Raw genomic sequence first — 21,847 nt, forward strand, 5'->3', positions numbered from 1 at the left:
GGGGAATTCAGATTAGCCTGTGCACTCCTACACATGCTAGCTGGGTGACCTTGGGCTAGTCACAGCTTTTCGGAGCTCTCTCAGCCCCACCCACCTCACAGGGGGTTTGTTGTGAGGGGGGAAGGGCAAGGAGATTGTAAGCCCCTTTGAGTCTCCTGCAGGAGAGAAAAGGGGGATATAAATCCAAAAGAATTAGGACTAATAAAAGGAAACCACGCAATGCATTATTGGTGTTTGGAATATGCTGCCACAGGAGGTGGTGATGGCCACTACCCTGGATAGCTTTAAAAAGGGCTTGGACAAATTTATGGAGAAGTCAATCTATGGCTACCAATCTTGATCCTCCTTGATATGAGATTGCAAATGCCTTAGCAGACCAGGTGCTCAGGAGCAGCAGCAGCAGAAGGCCATTGCTTTCATCTCCTGCACGTGAGCTCCCAAAGGCACCTGGTGGGCCACTGCGAGTAGCAGAGTGCTGGACTAGATGGACTCTGGTCTGATCCAGCAGGCTAGTTCTTATGTTCTTATCAGGCGCTTAGCTAAACAGGCAAAACTAGCGCATATTTTTTTGTGGGGGAGTTTTTGAAAAGGAATCCCACAGATTTGTTTCTGGACTACTTAAGACTACTATATATGGATGGTCAGGGAGTTGCTGCTGTCACCTGCAACAGCTGTAATATGTTTGCTTTTTTGCCAGCAGATGTCTTTAGCTACACCTGCAGCAAGTGCAAGTTGGTTGTTCTCTTGGGAGAGACGGCCCAGCAGCTTGAGCTTGAAAATGCACAAAAGGCTGCAGGAGAACAGTAAAGTCCGTTAAGGTCAAAGGAACGACACTGCAGGGGAGGTGTGCAAAAGCTGGAGATTCTTCACTGTGTGAGGACGGTCAGTCTAGCTTTTCTTCCCGTTTTGCAGCTCAAAACTGCTTCATCAGCGGCACAAAATTTACACCTGCCCAATCACGGGTTTAAATAGCCCAGTGATGGCGAACCTTTTCAAGACCGAGTGCCCAAATTGCAACCCAAAACCCACTTATTTATCGCAAAGTGCCAACATGGCAATTTAACCTGAATACTGAGGTTTTAGTTTTGAAAAAATGATTTACTCTGAGGCACGCATTACTCAGGAGTAAGCTTGGTGAAGCAACCGTGCAATGCTTCAAATGGGTGAATCACGACTCTAGGAGGGTTTACTCAGAAGCAAGGCCAGCCTAAATATGTGTGTGTGGGGGTGGGAGGGGTGTTTTCCGCTCCCCCTACATGATGAACACTGTGCGCGCGTGCCCACAGAGAGGGCTCTGAGTGCCACCTCTGGCACACGTGCCATAGGTTCGCCATCACTGAAATAGCCACTATAAAATTAGTTTATATAAAGAAGAGACCAATAAATATCAAGTATATAAATATCACAAATATTACAAAGGCTACAAAATTATAGTAGTTTATAGTATTCCTTATACTTATTATTTAATATCAAAAATAGAGTTACATATTATTTTAAAAGTTAATTCGGGTCTACTTACATAAAGTAGTGGCTATAAGTATTCAAGGCATGTGTGCTTCAGTATGCCGCATTACACTGAACTACAAAGAGCTTCTTGATGTAACATAAGTGCTTAACAATTGAAAATAACATATTTAAAGGAAACACAACATAAAAGTGCACAAATAACTAATTACATTATCATAAGTTCATTTTTTTTAGGAACCAAGATGCCACGCATACAAAAATACAATTTTTTTTTCAAAAGAGAGTAAACATAGTTTATAACAAGCAACGGAAGTCCATTTCATTATTTAAACCAAAGGGATAAAAGGATCTAAAGGTTGGTCTCGATCCTGCAAACATGTTTTCTAATATCTATATGTTTTCTAGTATCTATATGTCTATAAGCAGAACCCCATAGGAGTAAATGACACAAAAGGTAAAGTCTGTTTCTGTGTGTCCTTTTTCAATAAAACGTTGGACTAAAGTTCCTACTCCAGATCTTTGACTTGTGTTATAAGTCTGAATTTGATCTGTCTGCAGAATATCCCATATATATAAGGGAACAAGGGCATTGAATTAGATAAATACAGGAGCACCAGTGGCGTAGGAGGTTAAGAGCTCGTGTATCTAATCTGGAGGAACCGGGTTTGATTCTGCGCTCTGCCACCTGAGCTGTGGAGGCTTATCTGGGGAATTCAGGTTAGCCTGTACACTCCCACACACACCAGCTGGGTGACCTTGGGCTAGTCACAGCTTCTCGGAGCTCTCTCAGCCCCACCCACCTCACAGGGTGTTTGTTGTGAGGGGGGAGGGCAAGGAGATTGTAAGCCCCTTTGAGTCTCCTTGCAGGAGAGAAAGGGGGGATATAAATCCAAACTCTTCTTCTTCTTCTTCTTTGTGCTGCATGTGGTAAGTGTCTTTAGAAGCCATTTATTTTTCAAGTTAGCTCTTGGAGAATGTCCAAGTGGCAGAAAGTTCAGCCCATGGAATGGCCCCTGTAAAACCCCAAAGGAGATATGTGGTGGTGGTGGTAAGGGACTTCCTGCTGAGGCAAACAGTAGCAGTGATTTGCGGGCCTGACAAGATATCTCAAGAGCTACGTTCAATTCCTGGGTCAAAAATCCATGATGACACAGAAAAGCTGACTAGGCTTGTCAAGCCTACTGACGGTTATAACTTCCTTTTGATCCATGTGGGAACAAATGACACAGCAAGACGTAGTTTTCAGGACATCACAAGGGATTTTGAGTCTCTGGGAAGGAAGCTGAAGGATATGCACGTACAGGTGGTCATTTCATCTCTACTTCTGGTTGAAGGACACGGCCCAGGGAGGGAAAGACCAACAGTGGAGGTGAACAACTGGCTTTGCAGGTGGTGCCACTAGGGATGTTGTGGCTTCTTGGACCATGGTTCGTGAAGATGGACTACTGGCGAGGGATAGGTTACACCTCATGGCTTTAGGTAGGAACATTTTTGCTAGGAGGATCACAGACCTGATCAGGAGGGCTGTAAACTGAGTTATGTGGCAGAGGGAGACACTATTCAAGCGGGCAGGAGTTCATCAAGTGTTAGAGATAGTAATCTGAGGACTACTGGAACACAGTCATACAACCTGGAAAACCCACAACACCCTAGTGATTCCAGCCGTGAAAGCCTTCGACCATAAACCTACACGTGCCTGGTGGGCTGTGTAGTCATGGGGAGCCCTCCGATGCCAGTGTGATCCTCCAGACCCTATCCTGGGTGGGAAACTGAGACATCCAAGACTTTTATCAGCACTCAGAGCCAAAAACGTAGACTGATAAGATGTTGTGGAGCAGGAAAGAAGAGGAGGAGGAGGAGGAGGAGCTGATCAGAGGTAAGACTCTGGAAAAAAGCAACTGGTGGAGCAACAGACAGAAGAGTTAAATGTGGAACTGGAGCAAGAGGCCAGCAATAAGTGAAGGCCCTTTCAGTTGGGGGCAGCCAAGATGGTGAGGGGGCTGGAGCACCTTCTGTCTGAAGAAAGGCTGGGGAGTCTGGGACATTTCAGTCTGAATGGCTTTGTGGAGGCATGATGCACCTTCCTAAAGATATGCTTGGGATGGAGACAGTGAGCAGGGAGTCTTTTCTTTCCCTCCCTTTGGGGCTCCCAATGAAGTTGCTGAGTAATGGATTCTGGACAGACAAAGGGAAATGCTTTTCTAGTCAACGAGTCCTTGAAGTGTGGAATCCAGTGCCAGTGTGTCAGGACTATGACTCCCAGCATGCACCAGTTCCCGCCGTACTGGCCCCAAAAGCGGGAACACGTCAGCCAGCGGGAGAAATGGGGAGAGGTGATTGGACCACCTCCACTACAAACCTACAATAAATGCTGGAACCAAGGAAGGAATCCTCCGTTTCAGCACCCTGTAGCTAGGGCAAGCCAATTCAATAAAGTTTTTCTTCCAAGTAAACTTTGTCTGAGTGGTTTCAGCCTTACACAGTGGAGAGAGTGATGGCAGTGACCATCCATCACTTTAAAAAGGAAGTGAGAAAGATTCAGTGGTACCAGCCATGGTGATTGAAGGCCGTCTCCATATATAGAGCTAAGAAAATGCCCAAAACCAGTAATGGAGGGGAAGATTCAGAGTCTCCAGCCTCTTGACGTGGCCCCACAGAGGAACTGGTTGACTGCTGAGTGAGACAGGATGCTGGACTAGATGGACCCACACTGGCCTGATCCAGCAAGGCTCTTCTGAAAGCCAGCGTGGCGTAGTAATCAAGAGCAGGTACACTCTAATCTGGAGAACCGGGTTTGATTCCCCACTCTGCCACTCGAGCTGTGGAGGCTTATCTGGAGAATTAGATTACCTTGTGCACTCCAACACATGCCGGCTGGGTGACCTGGGGCTAGTCACAGGGTGTTTGTTGTGGTGGAGGGGAAGGGAAAGGAGATTGTCAGCCCCTCTGAGTCTTCTTACAGGAGAGAAAAGGGGGGATATAAATCCAAACTCTTCTTAATTAGGAAAACTTTCATTTGAAATTGGGTAGAGAGGAGGAGAAGGTACAGTTGTCATGATACCTCAGAACGCTGGTAGTTCTAGGCAGCAGTTTCCAGGAGTCTTGACGTCATTCTAAAGTGATGTTTTAAAGGCCAGGGCGTGCTCCAGCGTGGCACTCAGCCAGCCTGACACGCTTAATCAGAACCACATGCCTCAGAAATGTTTACAGCTCTTGCTTGTCTGGTGATACTAGCAGAAACGAAGCAGAGCAGCAATAGAGGGGCTCTATTTGAACAGAAGACTTCCTTGGGTGTAGCTGATTATTTATAAACTGTAATGGCCAGAGAGTGATCAGAGGATGAGGAGAATAATCTTGGCTGAAATGTAGACCTGCTGAGACAAGCATCTTGCCTGTCCCCCCCCCCCAATCCCCCAAGATTGAGATTTCAACCTACAGCCACCCCTTTATTATGAGAACAGGAAGTGAACTGTGAGACCACTAACTTGTCCTCAAGGAGGAGGGGGAATAGTTTGAATTTATATTCCCCCTTCTCTCCTGTAAGGAGACTCAAAGGGGCTTACAATCTCCTTGCCCTCTCCCCATAACAAACAGCCTGTGAGGTGGGTGGGGTGTGACAGAGAGCCCCAAAGAGCTGTGACTAGCCCAAGGTCACCCAGCTGGTGTGTGTTGCAGTGCACAAGGTAATCTGGTTCACCAGATAAGCCTCCACAGCTCAAGTGGCAGAGCAGGGAATCAAACCCGGTCCCCCAGGTTAGAGTGCACCTGCTCTTAACCATTACATTATGCTGGCTCTCTAGGGAGATATCCGTATAAGACAAGTTTCTAGGTTGCAAGTTTAAGGATCCTTTTCCTCCAGACCTAAACTCTTGAGCACCATCAAAATGGTGCGTTGTTCTTCCTGGCCTACCTAGCAGACTGCATCAGCTCCTTCTTCAGAAAGCCAAGCAGAGGATGAGTCTGGGGATGTAAGAACATAAGAACGAGCCTGCTGGATCAGACCAGAGTCCATCTAGTCCAGCACTCTGCTACTCACAGGGGCCCACCAGATGCCTTTGGGAGCTCACATGCAGGATGTGAAAGCAATGGCCTGCTGCTGCTGTTACCGCTGCTGCTCGGGTAACAATAGTGATTTCAGCTCAGCAACGTAATGAGGCACAGGAAGCCAGCGTTCTTCAAAGCAAAAGGATTTTATTTGGAGGTGATAGTCACAGCTCAAGCAGGAGAATTGCGCCTTGCAACCAAGCGTAAGAATTTTTATTCCCAAACATCAAAGATGGCAAGGGGGCAGGTAGTAAGGGGGCAAGTCCCTTACCAAACACCAATAAGAAAACAACAAAACCAAAAGAAGATACAATTACAATTTTGAATGGGATTACGAAATCCTGCTGTCAAACGTAGTCCCGCGAGATCTCGCAATGGTGCTGAAAGGATAAGGTCTATTCAGGAAATCTAGGTGGGCTCGCTACCGCACCCAGCTATCTTCTTTATCAGATGGCTGTTTCCTTCAGTAATGCCCTGAGGCTCCCGAGCCTCATCTCTGCAACAAAGAAAAGTTCAAACTGTCCAATGGTGGTCCCTGCATGTCTTCCAACAGCTGGGGACCTCTGGGTGCTGCCATTCGATTAGATTTGCAAATCCAAAGGGGGTCTTTGTCTTTGCTAAGGAGTTGGCTGGGTGTTGGTCTCCAGAACCAACTTCCTTGTCCCTTAATATCAGCCTCTACAGGCTGCTGCTTTTGCTGGCAAACACAAACCTTAAAATAACATTTTTTAAACTTGAACTTTAGGGAACACAGTACAATACAAACACATGAGAATCTCCTAAATTAATAATAACAAAACTTTAAGCTAACAGGGGAACCTAGTCAAACTAAAATCCTAAACAGCGGGCAAATCCTAAATCCAACTCTAAAGGGGGCTTTTATTACATTCTATACGGGCATAAACAAGAGGGAAACCATATAACATTGGCACAACCATACATATATGCTCTTTGTGATCCTCGTGGAGGCTTCCAAACTACACATCCTAACATGGAACCAGTGTAGTCAGGCAACCTGACTCAGGAAAATATTTTGTTTATTTTCCTGGGCGGTAACGCTGCTGCTGCTGCTGCTCCTGACCACCTGGTCTGCTAACGCTTTTGCAATCTCAGATCAAGGAGGATCAAGATTGGTAGCCATAGATCGACTTCTCCATAAATCTGTCCAAGAGCCCCTTTTAAAGTTATCCAGGTTAGTGGCCATCACCACCTCCTGTGGCAGCATATTCCAAACACCAATCACACGTTGCGTCAAGAAATGTCTCCTTTTATTAGTCCTAATTCTTTTCCCCCAGCATTTTCAATGCATGCCCCCTGGTTCTAGTATTGTGAGAAAGGCCCTTTCCCCACTTACCTTAAGCCCCGCGCTACTCTCCTCAAGTAGCGCGGGGTCCAGCTGCACTCCCCACTTCAGGGGCGGCGACGCTGCCTCTCTCGCGCCCTCTCAGCACGCGTAATTCCTGGCGCCTTTTGAAATGGTGCCTTTTGATGACCTCACGCAGAGCACAGGGTCGTGGGGAAGCCAGGGCGTGCGCCAGGAATTGCGTGCACTGGGAATTGCGCGCAGCAACCCTCAGACAAAGGTGAGTGGGGAAAGGGCCAAAGAGAGAAAAATTCCTCTCTGTCGACATTTTCTACCCCATGTATAATTTTATAGACTTCAATCATATCCCCGCTCAGACGTCTCCTCTCCAAACTAAAGAGTTCCAAACGCTGCAGCCTCTCCTCATAGGGAAGGTGCTCCAATCCCTCAATCATTCTCGTTGCCCTTCTCTGCACTTTTTCTATCTCTTCGATATCCTTTTTGAGATGTGGTGACCAGAACTGAACACAGTAGTCCAAGTGCGGTCGCACCACTGCTTTATATAAGGGCATGACAATCCTTGCAGTTTTATTCTCAATTCCTTTCCAAACTATCCCCAGCATAGAGTTTGCCTTTTTCACAGAAAAATGTAGCCATTTAATCTTTAAAAGGTCTGGAGAAGTCTGAGTATCAGGAATAGTCACTGCAATTTAAGCAATCACAATAACATCTGGCAATCAAAATTAGCACCAATTGCCAGAATGCCCATGTCAAAACGCAAATCCTCCCGACACCCACCTATTCAGTATGACATAGATCGCTCAAAAACGGACAGCAGGAGCTGAGAGGAAAATGCTGAGAAAGCAGGGGCTACTCACAGTGCAGATGCCCTAGCAGAGACCCTAATCCTTAAGTAGGGACACCAAGTATTTGGGCAATGAAAATTCCCAAAGGAATCTTTTGGATCTACCTGAACTGGGAGTTTGCAGCCAGCTAGTTACCTTTACCCATTATTCATTGAGTAACTTCTGCGCAGGCAAACATTCCCTACCTCTTGTTGTCCCATTGTGAGCTCTCAAAAATGTAATAAAAAAGTAGTCTCTTCATATGCTTACCGCCACGGAAATTTACCATCATCTAAAGATCAGACTGTACGACCAGGAATACCAATCTCTCCTGAGTGCTGCACAAAGCTCCTGTTCCCCTCTATACTTTGGGATCACACCCCCGAAATCTAGCCCTGCTGTATATTTAGAACAGCTTGTTATGAGTGCAGATGGGTCATGACCAGAGCAAGGTGCAACTCATTCCCCTCTGTCTATCTTCAAGGTCGTTTCCTTAACATCCCACAAAGTGAGCGTTGCTGTCGGTACTGTCCCAACGCTATAGACTCAATCCCTCATATCCTGCTTTACTGTTCGAGGTATAATGATATTAGAACCGATCTGGGAGCTTTACTACCTCTAGAATTTATGTTTCTCTCAGACAAACTAAAAATGTCTAAGCTATTGAACAGCCCTAATGTAGAAATTTCTGAAGCAGTTGCTACATTTTTAATCCATGTTCTACATGATATGTAACAATGATCCTGTTTTTGTACTTGGAATGTATGGTACTTCTGGTTTATGCCTAATAAAGGTTTTTGGATTGGATGGGATTGGAATAAAAAAGTAGATGTGGAAATTAGAGAGCAAATGGCCGCATGTGTGCACTAGAGCATGTGACCATTGGCAGGGAAGCCTTCCTGCAATTCCCCAGTACCAGGACACTCTCTCCTTCCCTGGTGCTATCGAGCCATGGCCGACTCGCCTGTTCCAGGCTGGCCACCTGAATTCATTTTCTGAGTGGTGCCACAGAACAGTTCCCGGTCTAGTGCCTGGTTTTGGTACAGAGTGCCCCAGGCAAGCAGGCAGCCCCCTTGAAATCAAACGGAGTGTCTTTTGCTAAGTAGCTGAAGATCAAAAATCAACAGGTGCGTCACCACAGCTTCACAGAGTGGGCGGGGGGGGGGGGGGTGACCCCAGGAGCTACTTGGCTTGGCCCAGGATGGAAATAAATGGAGTTTAGCAGCAGAGGAAGAGTCCAATTGGGGGGAAGCTGGAGGAGATTTCTTGGACTCATATTGCTTTGGTTAAGGTAAGCTGAAAATTCTTGTGAGTTCATTTCTAAGAGTGTGTGCATAGGGGGATGATGACTTTTATTTGAAAATGACTGGTTGTTGATATGGCAGAACAATATTGTTTGTGCATTGTTGAAGGCTTTCACAGCCAGAATCACTAGGGTGTTGTGGGTTTTCTGGGTTGTATGGCCGTGTTCCAGTAGCATTTTCTCCTGACGTTTCGCCTGCATCTGTTGCTGGCACCTTCAGAGGATCCTCTCGTGATGCCAGCCACAGATGCAGGCGAAAAGTCAGGAGAAAATGCTACCGGAACACGGCCATACAACCCAGAAAACCCACAACACCCAACACAACACCCAGAAAACCCACAACACCTGGTTTATGTGGCATCCACAGTAAGTTGGTCCCGTTCACAGTAAGACTGTGTCAGAAGAATCCAACCTTTTGGGTGGACAGGAATGCTTAGACCACCATGGCCCATTCGTTCACTGAATTTAGAGAAACGAGCTGTGACCAGTTTCTGCTCACCGTTATACCTCTGCGTTGCTATCTTTTTGTATGTGGGAGAGTTTGTATAGAATATACATTGTGGTGTAAAGATTAGGAACAGCAGACTCAAATCTGGACCACATCCCCCACTCAGCTCCTCCTTTCCCCAAGCTCCACCCCAAATCTCCAGGAGTTTTCTAAGTGAGTTGGCAACCCTGCCTCGCGTGCTGGCAGGTCTTTTGGACACAGAAGGTGACTTTTCAGCCAGTGGAGAGAAGCAGTGCCCTGGTGGCGAACTTTTGGCACTCCAGATGTTATGGACTACAATTCCCATCAGCCCCTGCCAGCATGGCCAATTGGCCATGCTGGCAGGGGCTGATGGGAACTGTAGTCCATAACATCTGGAGTGCCAAAGGTTCGCCACCACGGAATCAGAAGGCAGACCGTAACACCTTCTACTATAAAGGGAGGCCCCCTCCTCACCTTGGCCATCCCTGACTTCTCTCTTACCTGCCCTCACAAGTTTCAGAAGGAAGAAAACTTCCTGACAGCAAGGGCTGTTTGACAATTGAATACGCTACCTTGGAGTGGGGTGGAGTCTCCTTCTTTGGAGGCTGGATGGCCATCTGTCAGGTGCTTTGATTGTGTGTTCCTGCATTGCAAGGGTGGCCTCTGAAGATGCCAGCCACAGATGCAGGTGAAACATCAGGAGAGAATGCTACCGGAACACAGCCACACAACCCAGAAAACCCACAATACCCTATTCCCAAGTCCCTCAGGCTTTCCTCGTAGGGCTTGCTTGGTCTTTAGCCATTGATCATCCTCGCCCCTCTCCTCTCCGCCTGCACCTGTCTCCCAACCGAGACAGTGATTTCCAAATGGGTGTTCCACCCAGACATAAATGTGAGAGTCCTCAGGCTCTTCTGAAACACCAAAGACTCCCCACATTGGTTAGAGTTTAGGGCTGACGGCCTCCAGGGGATAGGTGGAGATCTGCCAGTATTACAGCCAATCTCAAGACTATCGGAGAAAATGTTCCACTGCTTTGATTGTGTGTTCCTGCATTGGTATTGGTGATTTAATTTATATCCCGCCCTCCCCCGAAAGGCTCAAGGCGTTGTACAGCAACATGATGCAACATCAATAAACACAACAGCAGCCATAGCTGTGACATTAAGCAGCAGCAACAATAAACAATATTTCAAAGATCAAAACATCAGTAATCATGACATAACCAACATAATAACATTTCGTAACAGCAATATAATAACCTCATAAAATAATGGCATAATAACAGCATAGCAGCATAACAACATAACAGATTGTAACATTATAAACATAACAATATAACATCAGGGGGTTGGACTGGATGGCCCATGGGGTCTCTTGCAACTCTATGATTCTATGATTGATATCCCTCCCTTGGTCAAACTCTGAGCAATGCCACAGCGGGGTTATGACATCTTGCAGTTTGGATGTGATGCCCCTGTTGATACCCCCTGAAACCTCATTAGCCCTTTTTGTGACTGCATCACACTTGGCTGCTCATATTCAGCTTATAGTCCACCTGTTCTCCTAGATCAGGGGTGGCCAACCTATGGCACTCCAGATGTTCATGGACTATAACCGATGGACTACAATCAGCCAATTGGCCATGCTGGCAGGGGCTGGTGGGAATTGTAGTCAATGAACGTCTGTAGCGCCATAGGTTGGCCACCCCTGTCCTAGATCTTATTCATGCACAGGGTTCCCCAAAAGCATGTCCTCCACCCAGACGGTGGGCTTCTCATTTTTGCAGAACTGTAGAGTTTCTCACTCTGTAGAACTCCGCACCAGCAGTGGCGTAGGAGGTTAAGAGCTCATGTATCTAATCTGGAGGAACCGGGTTTGATTCCCCGCTCTGCCGCCTGAGCTGTGGAGGCTTATCTGGGGAATTCAGATTAGCCTGTGCACTCCCACAGATGCCAGCTGGGTGACCTTGGGCTAGTCACAGCTTCTCGGAGCTCTCTCAGCCCCACCTACCTCACAGGGTGTTTGTTGTGAGGGGGGAAGGGCAAGGAGATTGTAAGCCCCTTTGAGTCTCCTGCAGGAGAGAAAAGGGGGAATATAAATCCAAATTCTTCTTCTCCTCCTCCTCCTCCTTCTTCTTGGTTCACATCTGCCCACTTTTCCTGGCTGTTCAGCTCTCACTGGAGTAGCCCCTCCACCCTTTTATCCAGATCCCTTATAAAAACGTCGCAAAGAGATCCTGTGGCACTCAGCACTGGGCCCCTCCCTCCATGCCAGTGAAACGCGGCTGCTGGCTATCCCAGAGACAGAGCTGCGGTGTTCCAGCTGACCTGCGGGAACACGAAGCGAGACCCTGCCTGCCACAAACCGGATTGAAATCCAGGTACGCCACATCCGCGGGGCTCCCTTGATCTGGCAAGATGGCCATTGGATCAGAGAAGGGAGTGAGGTCGGTCCAGGAGGATCTGTTGGGGACAAATCCCTGACGATCCACCCCCCCCCCCGCCCCAGATGACCAAGTTGTCCTCCAGGGGCTTGCTGATGGACCTGGGGGCCCATAGGGGGTCGTGAGACCTTCCCCGCTGCAGGAGGCTGTCCGGCTGCCTCGGCGCTTCCAGCCCGGCAGGCGACGGGCCGCTTACAACTCGCCGCTCTCTTCGCGGCTGCCCTGAAGGCAGGCTGGGGCGGGGTGTGGCCTAGGCCCCCGTGCCCTGCCCGGGGCTTCCGGAGCGCCCCTCGCCCCTTCTAGCCTCCCGGGGGTCTCTCGAGCCCACGGCCTCTCCCCCCGAGCTCCGGACCCGCAGCCCCGCTCTGCTCTTCGTCGCCTCCTCCGGGCCCCGGACGGGGTCCTGCCGGGGGTCTCTGGCGGCTCGGCGATGCCCGCTTCGGGCGACGGACCGGAGAGGAGGCGGAGAGCGGTGAGTGGCGGGAAACGCTGCTGGCTCGGCGGGGGCCCCGACGCCGCTGCCCGCCCGACAGCCACGACGCGAGCAGTTGCCTGGGCCGGCGGGGCAGGGGCGCGGGCTGGCAGCCGCCGGGGGAGTGGGCAGCGGTTGCCAGTCGGCCTCGGCCTCCCGCTCCGGCCAGGCAGGCAGACTGGCTTGGGAAGGGGGGGGGAGGAACAGAGGCCAGCCCTGCCCTTCCCTCCCCCCCCCCGCGAACACGGGGCGGGGCGGGGCGGGGCGGGGGCGTCTTAATTGGGAGCAGCTGCCGGGCCGCTCTTGGCCGGGGCGCGCAGTGCGGTGCGGGGCTGCTGCGCGGCGAGGAGTCTGGTCGGGGCGGACCGCGCTGCGCGGGAGGGTCGCCGCCGCTCCAGGTTTGCTGCTCTTTCTCTCGGGGCTGGGCCCGAACCTTTCCCCGCCGGGACTGAGGAGCGTGCCCGGCCGTGCCATCTCTGGTGGCCGCGAGTCCCTCTGGCGAGTCCCTCTGGCGACGCCGGCTGCCTGCGGGCGAAAGGCTGGGGGTGCTGCGACCGAGCGGGAGTGGAAGAGGCCGGGGGCCGCGGGCTGCAGTGTCGCACCTCCCGCCCCCCCAAGCTCTCTGCGTAGGGCGAGAAGTGAAGGGGCCAGGGGGCGCCTTAACAGCCCCTCTCCCCGCCTCTGGGCTGGGGAACGGGACTGCCCGCGGCGCCGCATCCCCCTCCCGTTGCCCCGGGCCCGGCGCGGGGGGGGGGGGTCTGGCCGCGCCTGCTGCCCAACCTTTGTCTGGCCTGCGGGCAGGGGAGCGCGCCCCTCCAGGTGGGATTGAGGCAGGAGGCGGGGGCATGGCCTGGCAGTAGACTGGCACGGCAGGTGGGGCCCCCGGAGGTCTTCCCTCTCCTTGGGCCGGGGCGGGAGCTGGGCTGGCTGTGGCGGACGGCCCCGGGCGTGGGAAGGATCTCCCGTGCCTGGCCCCGCGCTTTCCGTCTCCTCGCCGCGCCCCCAGCGCCGTCCAGCTTCGGCCGCTTGGAAAGTCCCCGGAGTGGCGAGAGGGCCGCCTGTCCCGCTTGCTGGAGGGGAGCCGGGCCGACCGTGGGAGCCGCCTTCGGGCAGCCGTCCTGCTCCCCCCGCCGTCTTCGGTCCCCACCCGTCTGCCTCTGGGATGTAGAGCAGGAAGCTGGGCTTGGGCAGGCTTGAGCACTGACAGGACCCCCCCCCCCCCCCCCCCACACACGGGCGGGGGAGTGTTGCTGAACCTCTGGGCCCAAGACCAGAGCCTCCAGCCTTGTCCTGAAGGCCCGCTGCCCCGCTTGGCTAGGCTTTAAAGCTCCTCCCAGCCAGACTTGTGATTCTCAGTCTCTTCCTTGGGCCTCTTGGAAGTGGCGATCCTGTCCAACCCTCCTGGGTTGGCTCTTGACCCAGCAGCACAAGGCCCTCCTTGCTTCTCTGGGGACTCACCAGGATTGCAACTCCTACCCGAAGCTCAACAAGTCATGGAAAGAGGTTTTCTGCAGGCAAGACCAGCAGACTTGGTTTGGTGGGAGTGCCTTGAGCATTCCAGATGAAGCAATGTTTATGGTTCACCACAAAATTTTTCTGCTGCCTCCAAAGCAACGTTTCTCTGGAGATGGAGCTCAGCCTGTATCTTGCCCTCCTGCCCAGGGAACGGAGGTCTCACATGGGAACTCGGGCACATTTCGGCCTGAACCTTGTCTCTGTCTTAAGGAACTCTGCAGCCCCTTTGGTGTGGCTTCTACTGGTGGGAATGACCTTTGTAGACCAGCTAGTAGACCTGGGTGTGAAGAGAGCTGCAGGGTGCTTCCTAAGGAGGATTTGAAGTTATAACTAGTATAGAAATAATTTTGGGTAGCTTCCTTTTAATTCTGGAGCTATGCTGACATTTATTTTAAGATGAAGAAGAGTTTGGATTTATATCACCCCCCCCTTTTCTCCTGTCATTAGACTCAAAGGGGCTTAACAAACTCCTTTCCCTCCCCCATCCCCACAATAAACACCCGGTGAGGTGGGTGGGGCTGAGAGAGCTCCAAAGAGCTGTGCCTAGCCCAAGGTCACCCAGCTGGCATGTGTTGGAGTGCACAAGGTAATCTGTCTCACCAGATAAACCTGCACAACTGAAGTGGCCAAGTGGGAAATCCAATCCGCTTCCCCAGATTAGAGAGCACCTGCTCTTGACCACTACACCACACTTAACTTCATTTATACCCTCCTTTCTCTATGAGGAGAACCTAAAGCTGTTGAAAGTTAGATATTGAGGATTGCCCATAGTGTGGGTTGGTTTTCACCCAAGAAGCTCAGGCAAACATAAGAACATAAGAACAGGCCAGCTGGATCAGACCAGAGTCCATCTAGTCCAGCACTCTGCTACTCGCAGTGGCCCACCAGGTGCCTTTGGGAGCTCACATGCAGGAGGTGAAAGCAATGGCCTTCTGCGGCTGTTGCTCCCAAGCACCTGGACTGTTTAGGCATTTGCAATCTCAGATCAAAGAGGATCAAGATTGGTAGCCATAGATCAACTTCTCCTCCATAAATCTGTCCAAGCCCCTTTTAAAGCTATCCAGGTTAGTGGCCATCACCACCTCCTGTGGCAGCATATTCCAAACACCAATCACACGCTGCAGCCTCTCCTCATAAGGAAGGTGCTCCAGTCCCTCAATCATCCTCGTTGCCCTTCTCTGCACTTTTTCTATCTCCTCAATATCCTTTTTGAGATGCGGCGACCAGAACTGGACACAGTACTCCAAGTGCGGTCACACCACTGCTTTATATAAGGGCATGACAATCTTTGCAGTTTTATTCTCAATTCCTTCCCTAATGATCCCCAGCATAGAGTTTGCCTTTTTCACAGCTGCCATGCATTGAGTTGACATTCCCATGGAGCTATCAACTAAGACACCTAAATCCCTTTCCTGGTCTGTGACTGATAGCACTGACCCCTGTAGCGTGTATGTGAAGTTTGGATTTTTTGCCCCTATGTGCATCACTTTACATTTTGCTACATTGAACTGCATTTGCCATTTCTTAGCCCACTCACCTAATTTATCAAGGTCCGCTTGGAGCTCTTTGCAATCCTTTGTGGTTCTCACCACACTACATAATTTGGTAAATAAAACTTTTTGCAGTGATATATAGAAATCTCTTTGCTAATGAACTTCAAATTCAGCATGATAAAAATGCAAATCTCTTTCTTGAAAAGAGTGCAGGTCAGTACAGTGTATGCAGGCAGTTTGTTTTACAAGACTGCTCTGTTTATCAGCTTCATTTTAAATCTTGGTGTGGCAGATTTTTTACTGGGCACGAGTGAGCTGTTAGCAGGAAGGGAGAGCGAGAGAAGGAATAGCTGGAAAAGACATCTGTGGTTTGGGAAAGGGCTCCTCCCTTGGGCGTTTGTGGGGGAAAGTTTTTCCCACCCCCCTATGACTCAGCCTCCCAGTGCCTCATTCCCTCATGCCAGCTGGATGTGCTCTTCTGGCATGGCAGCTGATGCCAGGGGTAGGGAATTGTCCCAAGGGGAAAGTCCTTGGCTCCTAGGGACCGTGGCAGAGTTTTCATCCAGCGAGACGTTGTGGAGGTTCTGTCTGGTTCTGCGGAGTGACCGGGCAAGCGGCAGAGTTTTGCACGTATCCTCTTACTGCATGTTTGGCTTCCCTGACGGGATCAACCCCTCCCTGAAGGGGTCACACGATCCATGGGCCGTGCATGAACCGCAGCTGCTCCAGAGGGGTGAAGCAGTGGGCGTCGCGTGCCAGGCAAAGAAGAAGAAGAAGAGTTTGGATTTATATCCCCCCTTTCTCTCCTGCAGGAGACTCAAAGGGGCTTACAATCTCCTTGCCCTTCCCCCCTCACAACAAACACCTGTGAGGTAGGTGGGGCTGAGAGAGCTCAGAAGAACTGTGACTAGCCCAAGGTCACCCAGCTGGCGTGTGTGGGAGTTTACAGGCTAATTTGAATTCCCCAGATAAGCCTCCACAGCTCAGGCAGCAGAGCTGGGAATCAAACCCGGTTCCTCCAGATTAGATACACAAGCTCTTAACCTCCTACGCCACTGCAAAGGGTGGCAAAGGGTTTCACGTTCCCCCCTGAAGGGGAACTTCATTGTTTCAGTGATTGTGAATGATTTGGCCAAATCGCACAATTGGCTCCTTCATGCCTGCTGAGGACGATGTTGAAAACCATTCCTTCCCTTCAAAGGGTCAGGCTGGCAGCATTTGGCCTCTGCCGAGTTTTCCAAGAACCTCTTCTTTTGCATACTCTGGAGAGCTTGGAAGGCATTTATTTCTGCCTCCCCCCCCCCCCCGAAAAAAACTTTCTGAACATTCTCAGGAGCAATAGTGGCATAGTGGTTAAGAGCAGGTATACTCTAATCGGGAGTAACCGGGTTTGATTCCCCGCTCTGCCGCCTGAGCTGTGGAGGCTTATCTGGGGAATTCAGATTAGGCTGTACACTCCCACACATGCCAGCTGGGTGACCTTCGGCCCCACCTACCTCACAGGGTTTGTTGTGCGAGGGGAAGGGTAAGGAGATTGTCAGCCCCTTTGAGTCTCCTTACAGGAGAGAAAGGGGGGATACAAATCCAATTCTCCTCCTCCTCCTCCTCCTCCTCCTCCTTCAGGGCATTCAGCTGGCTTTCTTAATACCACCACAACCACCACACCTTTTATTGGCATATAAATACATAAAATAGCATAAAACTACCCACTAGGGATAGCAGAGAGGGGAAATAGAAAATATGCAAACTGGTTTTAATTGATTGTCCATATGGTTAGACGGGAGTGGCTTGGATATTTTGGATCTTCATTGCCTTTATTAGGAATGTGGCTACGTCTGTAGTAATCTGAGGGTTTTTGTCACGGAGTAAGTATTTGAGTTTTCCTTTGTCAGAGGTCGGTGGAGCTTCATTCAGTTGGGGTTTGATTAACGTGTCTCTTGGGGATGTATAGAAATTGCAATGTAAGAATACCACTGGCGTAATGCCCATTGGGCAAAGTGGGCAGCTGCCCAGGGCATCGCCTTGTGGGGGGCATCAAAATGCTGGGTTCGTTTTTGGGTATTTTTAGTGGCTTTCCATTTTTGGCCTGCAGGGGGCGCAGTTTTTAGGCTAGCGGCACCAAAATTTCAGCGTATCCTCAGGAGACTGTCCTTATGCTACCCCCCATGTTTGGTGAGGTTTGGTTCAGGGAGTCCAAAGTTATGGACTCCCAAAGGGGGTGCCCCTATCCCCCATTGTTTCCAATGGGAGCTAATAGGAGATGGGGGCTACAGTTTAGAGGGTCCATATACGTGCTTGGTGGTCTCTATACGCCCCTGTGAACATGGGCAGAACCCTGTACAGGATATTTGCAAATCTTCCCTTGTAGATAGCCAGTGGAAGAATGTTAAGTCTAGCTTGCATAAAAACATGCCGAAAGCATGGAGAGGTGAGGTTTGAAAAGTTTGCTGGAAGAAGCCCAGGTTCTGAGGGGAGATTGTATATCAGTGGAGAACAAGGCCCTCAATACCAAGCTTCCTCCTTGTCCCAGATGGGATAAGTATGGAATCCAGTGGGCCCTGATAGCTAAGGACAGCGTCTCAGGTGCTCGTCCAGGTCTCCAAAGGCCTGTGCTTGGCACTACCGACCACACTTGGCTTGTTCTTTGAAACACTTGAAACAACTTTTCATCTTTCTTCCTCAGCAACCCTTGCGATTCAGAGGCCGCTGCCCCGTTCCCTGCTGTGCACATAAACAACTCTCTCTTTCCCTGTGTGGAGGCTGTGAAAAAGGCCAGGAATCTGAGTGGAGCAGGGGAAGCGGAGCCAGGAGGGCAAGCTGCCAAGGAGACCCCACCCAGCCAGCGGCTCAGCTCCTCCATCTTGCAGGCGGGCCCTAATTGGGTCCATGTGTGCCTGGCAGCTGGAGGAAGTCATGGCAAAGGGGCCGCTGCAGCTGGGTGAGGAGAGGAGAGGCTGGGAAGGCGGGAGCTCTGGGGGCCACAGGGCTGGGAAACGGCTGCCTTGTTGCGTGGACTGATTAGATCAGGGTTCTGGGAACTCTCTTCAGGCATTTGCAGAATTGTGGTATGACGATGATCCACACGCGGGCTGCTCTAAGATCTGACGTTGCGTTATTGATTGTGACTTGCTAATCGTCGTTTTTTGGGATGTGTGCACACAGAAATCCAAGTTATGGACAGAAGGCAAACTAGGAGCATTTGCCAGCGTGGTGTAATGGTTAAGAGCAGGTGGATTCTAATCTGGAGAACCGGCTGATTCCCCACTCCTCCACCTGAGTGGCTGAGGCTTATCTGGTGAACCAGATGTGTTTCCGCACTCCTATATTCCTGCTGGGCCTTGGGCCACTCACAGTTCTTTCTGAACTCTCTCAGCCCCACCTACCTCACAAGGTGTCTGTCGTGGGGAGAGGAAGGGAAAGGAGCTTGTAAGCCACCTTGAGTCTCCTTAAAGAAGAGAAAGGTGGGGTATAAATTCAAACTCTTCTTCTTCTTCTTCTTCTTCTTCTTCTTCTTCTTCTTCTTCTTCTTCTTCTTCTTCTTCTTCTTCTTCTTCTTCTTCTTCTTCTTCTTCTTCTTCTTCTTCTTCTTCTTCTTCTTCTTGTGTTCTGCCTCTCAGCCAGCTTACCTTTTCTTTGCCTTAGACTTTATGCATTACTTTTTTGCTCTTTCTGAAGCCAACGCAGGGCAGAACAGAGAAGCTGCTTAGTTTCCAAATGCTGGGAAAATGTGAATTTTCCTGTTGTTTCACTTTCCCTCATCATGTGAAACAACTAAGCAGGAAACATAATTCTTTATCCGGATTTTGTTGCTCCTTCCTGCCTTCCGCAGTTCACCCAGTAGCAATATTTCCCACTCCTCTGGCCACCATTTCTGAACGATCAAAAGGACTTTGTTTTGGGTTTTTTTTTAAAATGCCACGGGTCTAATATTAGAGCAAGGAATTGGTCTGTTGAACTATTGGATTCCAGGAAACAAAAAGGGAGAGGCAAGGTCCCCAAATGGGCTCATCTGGCCACCATTTCCAAAAGATCAGAAGGGCTTCTGTGTGTGTCTTGTTTTTTTTTTTTAAAAAACACAATGCTGCTGGCCTAATGCTGGAACAAGGGGAGGGGGGAGTTTGAGGCAAACAGTAAGTGCACAAGAGCCCTAGGAGTTGTCATAGTGAGTGTCTTTGAGTGGTATTCTGATTCACAGCCTAACTTAAGTTAGCTTAAGTAACCGGGTGTGTTTTACCTGAGCTACCAATTTAGACGTCAACCGAAGATGCTTGATTTCTTGGATATATTGAAGGTTGAATCAAGGCCTGCATGCATTGAACGCTGTGAATTTGGAAGAGCATTTGTTGCAGCTGCTTTTTGGTACCTGTACTACACTTTTGAACTGGTCCCTTCTGCATGCTTACTTCAACTGTGCAATGGCATACTGCTAATGGGGACATGTTCCTGGGCACACGCCGTTTCGTCACATGACGAAACGATGTGTGTCCAAGCCACCCCAGAGTCCCGCCCTCCCCTGGCCTCCCTGATGGCTCCTGTAAGTGGGGCATGGGGGGGGGGTGCGCGGGGAGCCAAGATGATGGCGCGGGGAGGCAGTCATGCCCCCAGGCGCCATTTAGGCCTGGCACGCTGCTGCATCTGCAACTGTATTCAGTGTGTTTTACCTGAGTGTGTAAAACACTCAGGTAAACAGTCCCATATTCAGTGTTGTCATCAAGTCAGAGATGAGCTCAGTCCCAGATTGTTCCTTGGACTCCTCCTTCCTCACTGTGCAAGCAGAGCTGTGGTCAAATACGTCCTGGTTGAGGAAGACCCCTCCACGTGACATCTCAACTCAAGAGCCCTAATAAATTTCAGTTTGCTTCCTGTGTAGCTACTGGGATTCTGAACCTTGAGCTAATAATCTCAGTTACCGAATAGAAAACTGACCCCAGAATGTCAAAGAACCCACGAGTGGACTTCACAACATCCTGGAGCTAGAACAAAATGTTCAGTTGTGGCTTCATGTGCCTTTGTGGCGTAGAAGGTTAAGAGCTTGTGTATCAAATCTGGAGGAACTGGGTTTGATTCCCAGCTCTGCCGCTGAGCTGTGGAGGCTTATCTGGGGAATTCAGATTAGCCTGTACACTCCCACACACGCCAGCTGGGTGACCTTGGGCTAGTCACAGCTTCTTGGAGCTCTCTCAGCCCCACCTACCTCACAGGGTGTTTGTCGTGAGGGGGGAAGGGCAAGGAGATTGTAAGCCCCTTTGAGTCTCCTGCAGGAGAGAAAGGGGGGATATAAATCCAAACTCTTCTTCTTCTTCTTTGGCCGAAGGAGGGCCAGCCCATGAAGAAGCTGGGCCTCAGCTCGCTGCAAGGAAGCTTTGGTTTGGGATGTCTGAACCTGGACCTAGAATAGTGGCAGACTGAATTCCTTGGCCACTGGAAATAGACTGCTGAAAGAGGGCTGAGAAGGGCACCCTTTCTGGGGTGGTCCATGCATATTTCATTTCCTTCTGTTGCCTCAAGGTTCTGAATATTTGGAAACTGTGTACAATTCGCTTTTCGGAAGGGAAGGCGGGGAGAACATGTGCCACTAGCAGTCATATTCCTCTGCCTTGCTGCCTTCAGCTCTTTGTAATCAACCAAGCTCACTGTTGTTCTTCTATTTGGCCACCTCACCTGCGGGCTTTCCCCACTACAGAAGGGAGCTAAGGTCGACTCGGTTCCCTTCAGTGGCAAACCTAGGTAGAAACCAGTTCAACTCTGTCAGTGGAGAAAGGCCTCAAGTCTACTCAAAACTTCTGCGTGTCTCTCTTGGTCTAGTACAGCGGTTCTCAACCTGGGGGTCGAACGGTCCTTTCACAGGGGTCGCCTAAGACTCTCGTGCCCTTCCTGAGAGGGCTTAGAGCAAAACATGGGGGCTCTCCCTTCCCCGTTTGACCCTCATCTCCACGCTGTGAAGTAGGCTGTGCGAAGAAAGAATGGCTGGCCATGGTGAGTGGTGCTGTGAGTCAGATTCCAGCGTGGCACTCTAACCGATGCATTGCTGTGGCTCTCATGGAGCCGAGGAAGCAGGCAGCCCTTGAAAGTTTGTTTGAAAGGGGTCTCTCAGTGTTAAGGCACCATTGGCTGGGGTGAGTGGGAGGAGGGGAAGGTAGTCATTATTGACAGGTGCAGAGGAGAGGGTTTGGTTGGCATGTTCCCAATGAACAGACCTAGAGTGACCTAGAGGTGCCAGGCTGTCTGGGTCACCCCTGCACTCCCTGAAATTGTTTTTTGTTGCTCCGTTGAAGTGACAGGCGGCTCCACTCTTGACCTGTTGCTAGCGTAAGGGTTCCAGTTCTGCATCACAGTTCATACAGATCACTGGAAATTGGGATATCTGCAGGTGGCCACAAAACCCGACCAGTGATGGACTCACTGGTCTTCTGTCTTTGCCTGTTTCAATTTCCAGATAACATATCAGCAGAGTTTAAAGCGGAGCTTCTCTGGTAAGGTGAGAAGGTCT

The 21,847-nt window shown here is 50.2% G+C and overlaps 1 protein-coding gene across 4 annotated transcripts in view; it reads left to right on the plus strand.

The window, feature by feature from the left end:
• Window positions 1-11,724: 11,724 nt before the first annotated feature.
• KANK2 (KN motif and ankyrin repeat domains 2) overlaps window positions 11,725-21,847 on the plus strand; it is an 85,809-nt gene continuing 75,686 nt past the window's right edge. For 2 of the 4 annotated variants that reach the window (XM_048490142.1, XM_048490145.1), the window contains exon 1: window positions 12,059-12,349. The gene's annotated coding sequence lies outside the window, so the exon portion shown is untranslated. Of the gene's footprint in view, window positions 11,815-12,058; window positions 12,350-12,618; window positions 12,748-21,847 lie in introns of those variants that run through there. The other 2 variants (XM_048490144.1, XM_048490143.1) reach the window with 2 other exon arrangements.

The sequence above is a fragment of the Sphaerodactylus townsendi genome, linkage group LG03, assembly GCF_021028975.2.
Source record: "Sphaerodactylus townsendi isolate TG3544 linkage group LG03, MPM_Stown_v2.3, whole genome shotgun sequence".
Lineage (NCBI taxonomy): Eukaryota > Metazoa > Chordata > Lepidosauria > Squamata > Sphaerodactylidae > Sphaerodactylus > Sphaerodactylus townsendi.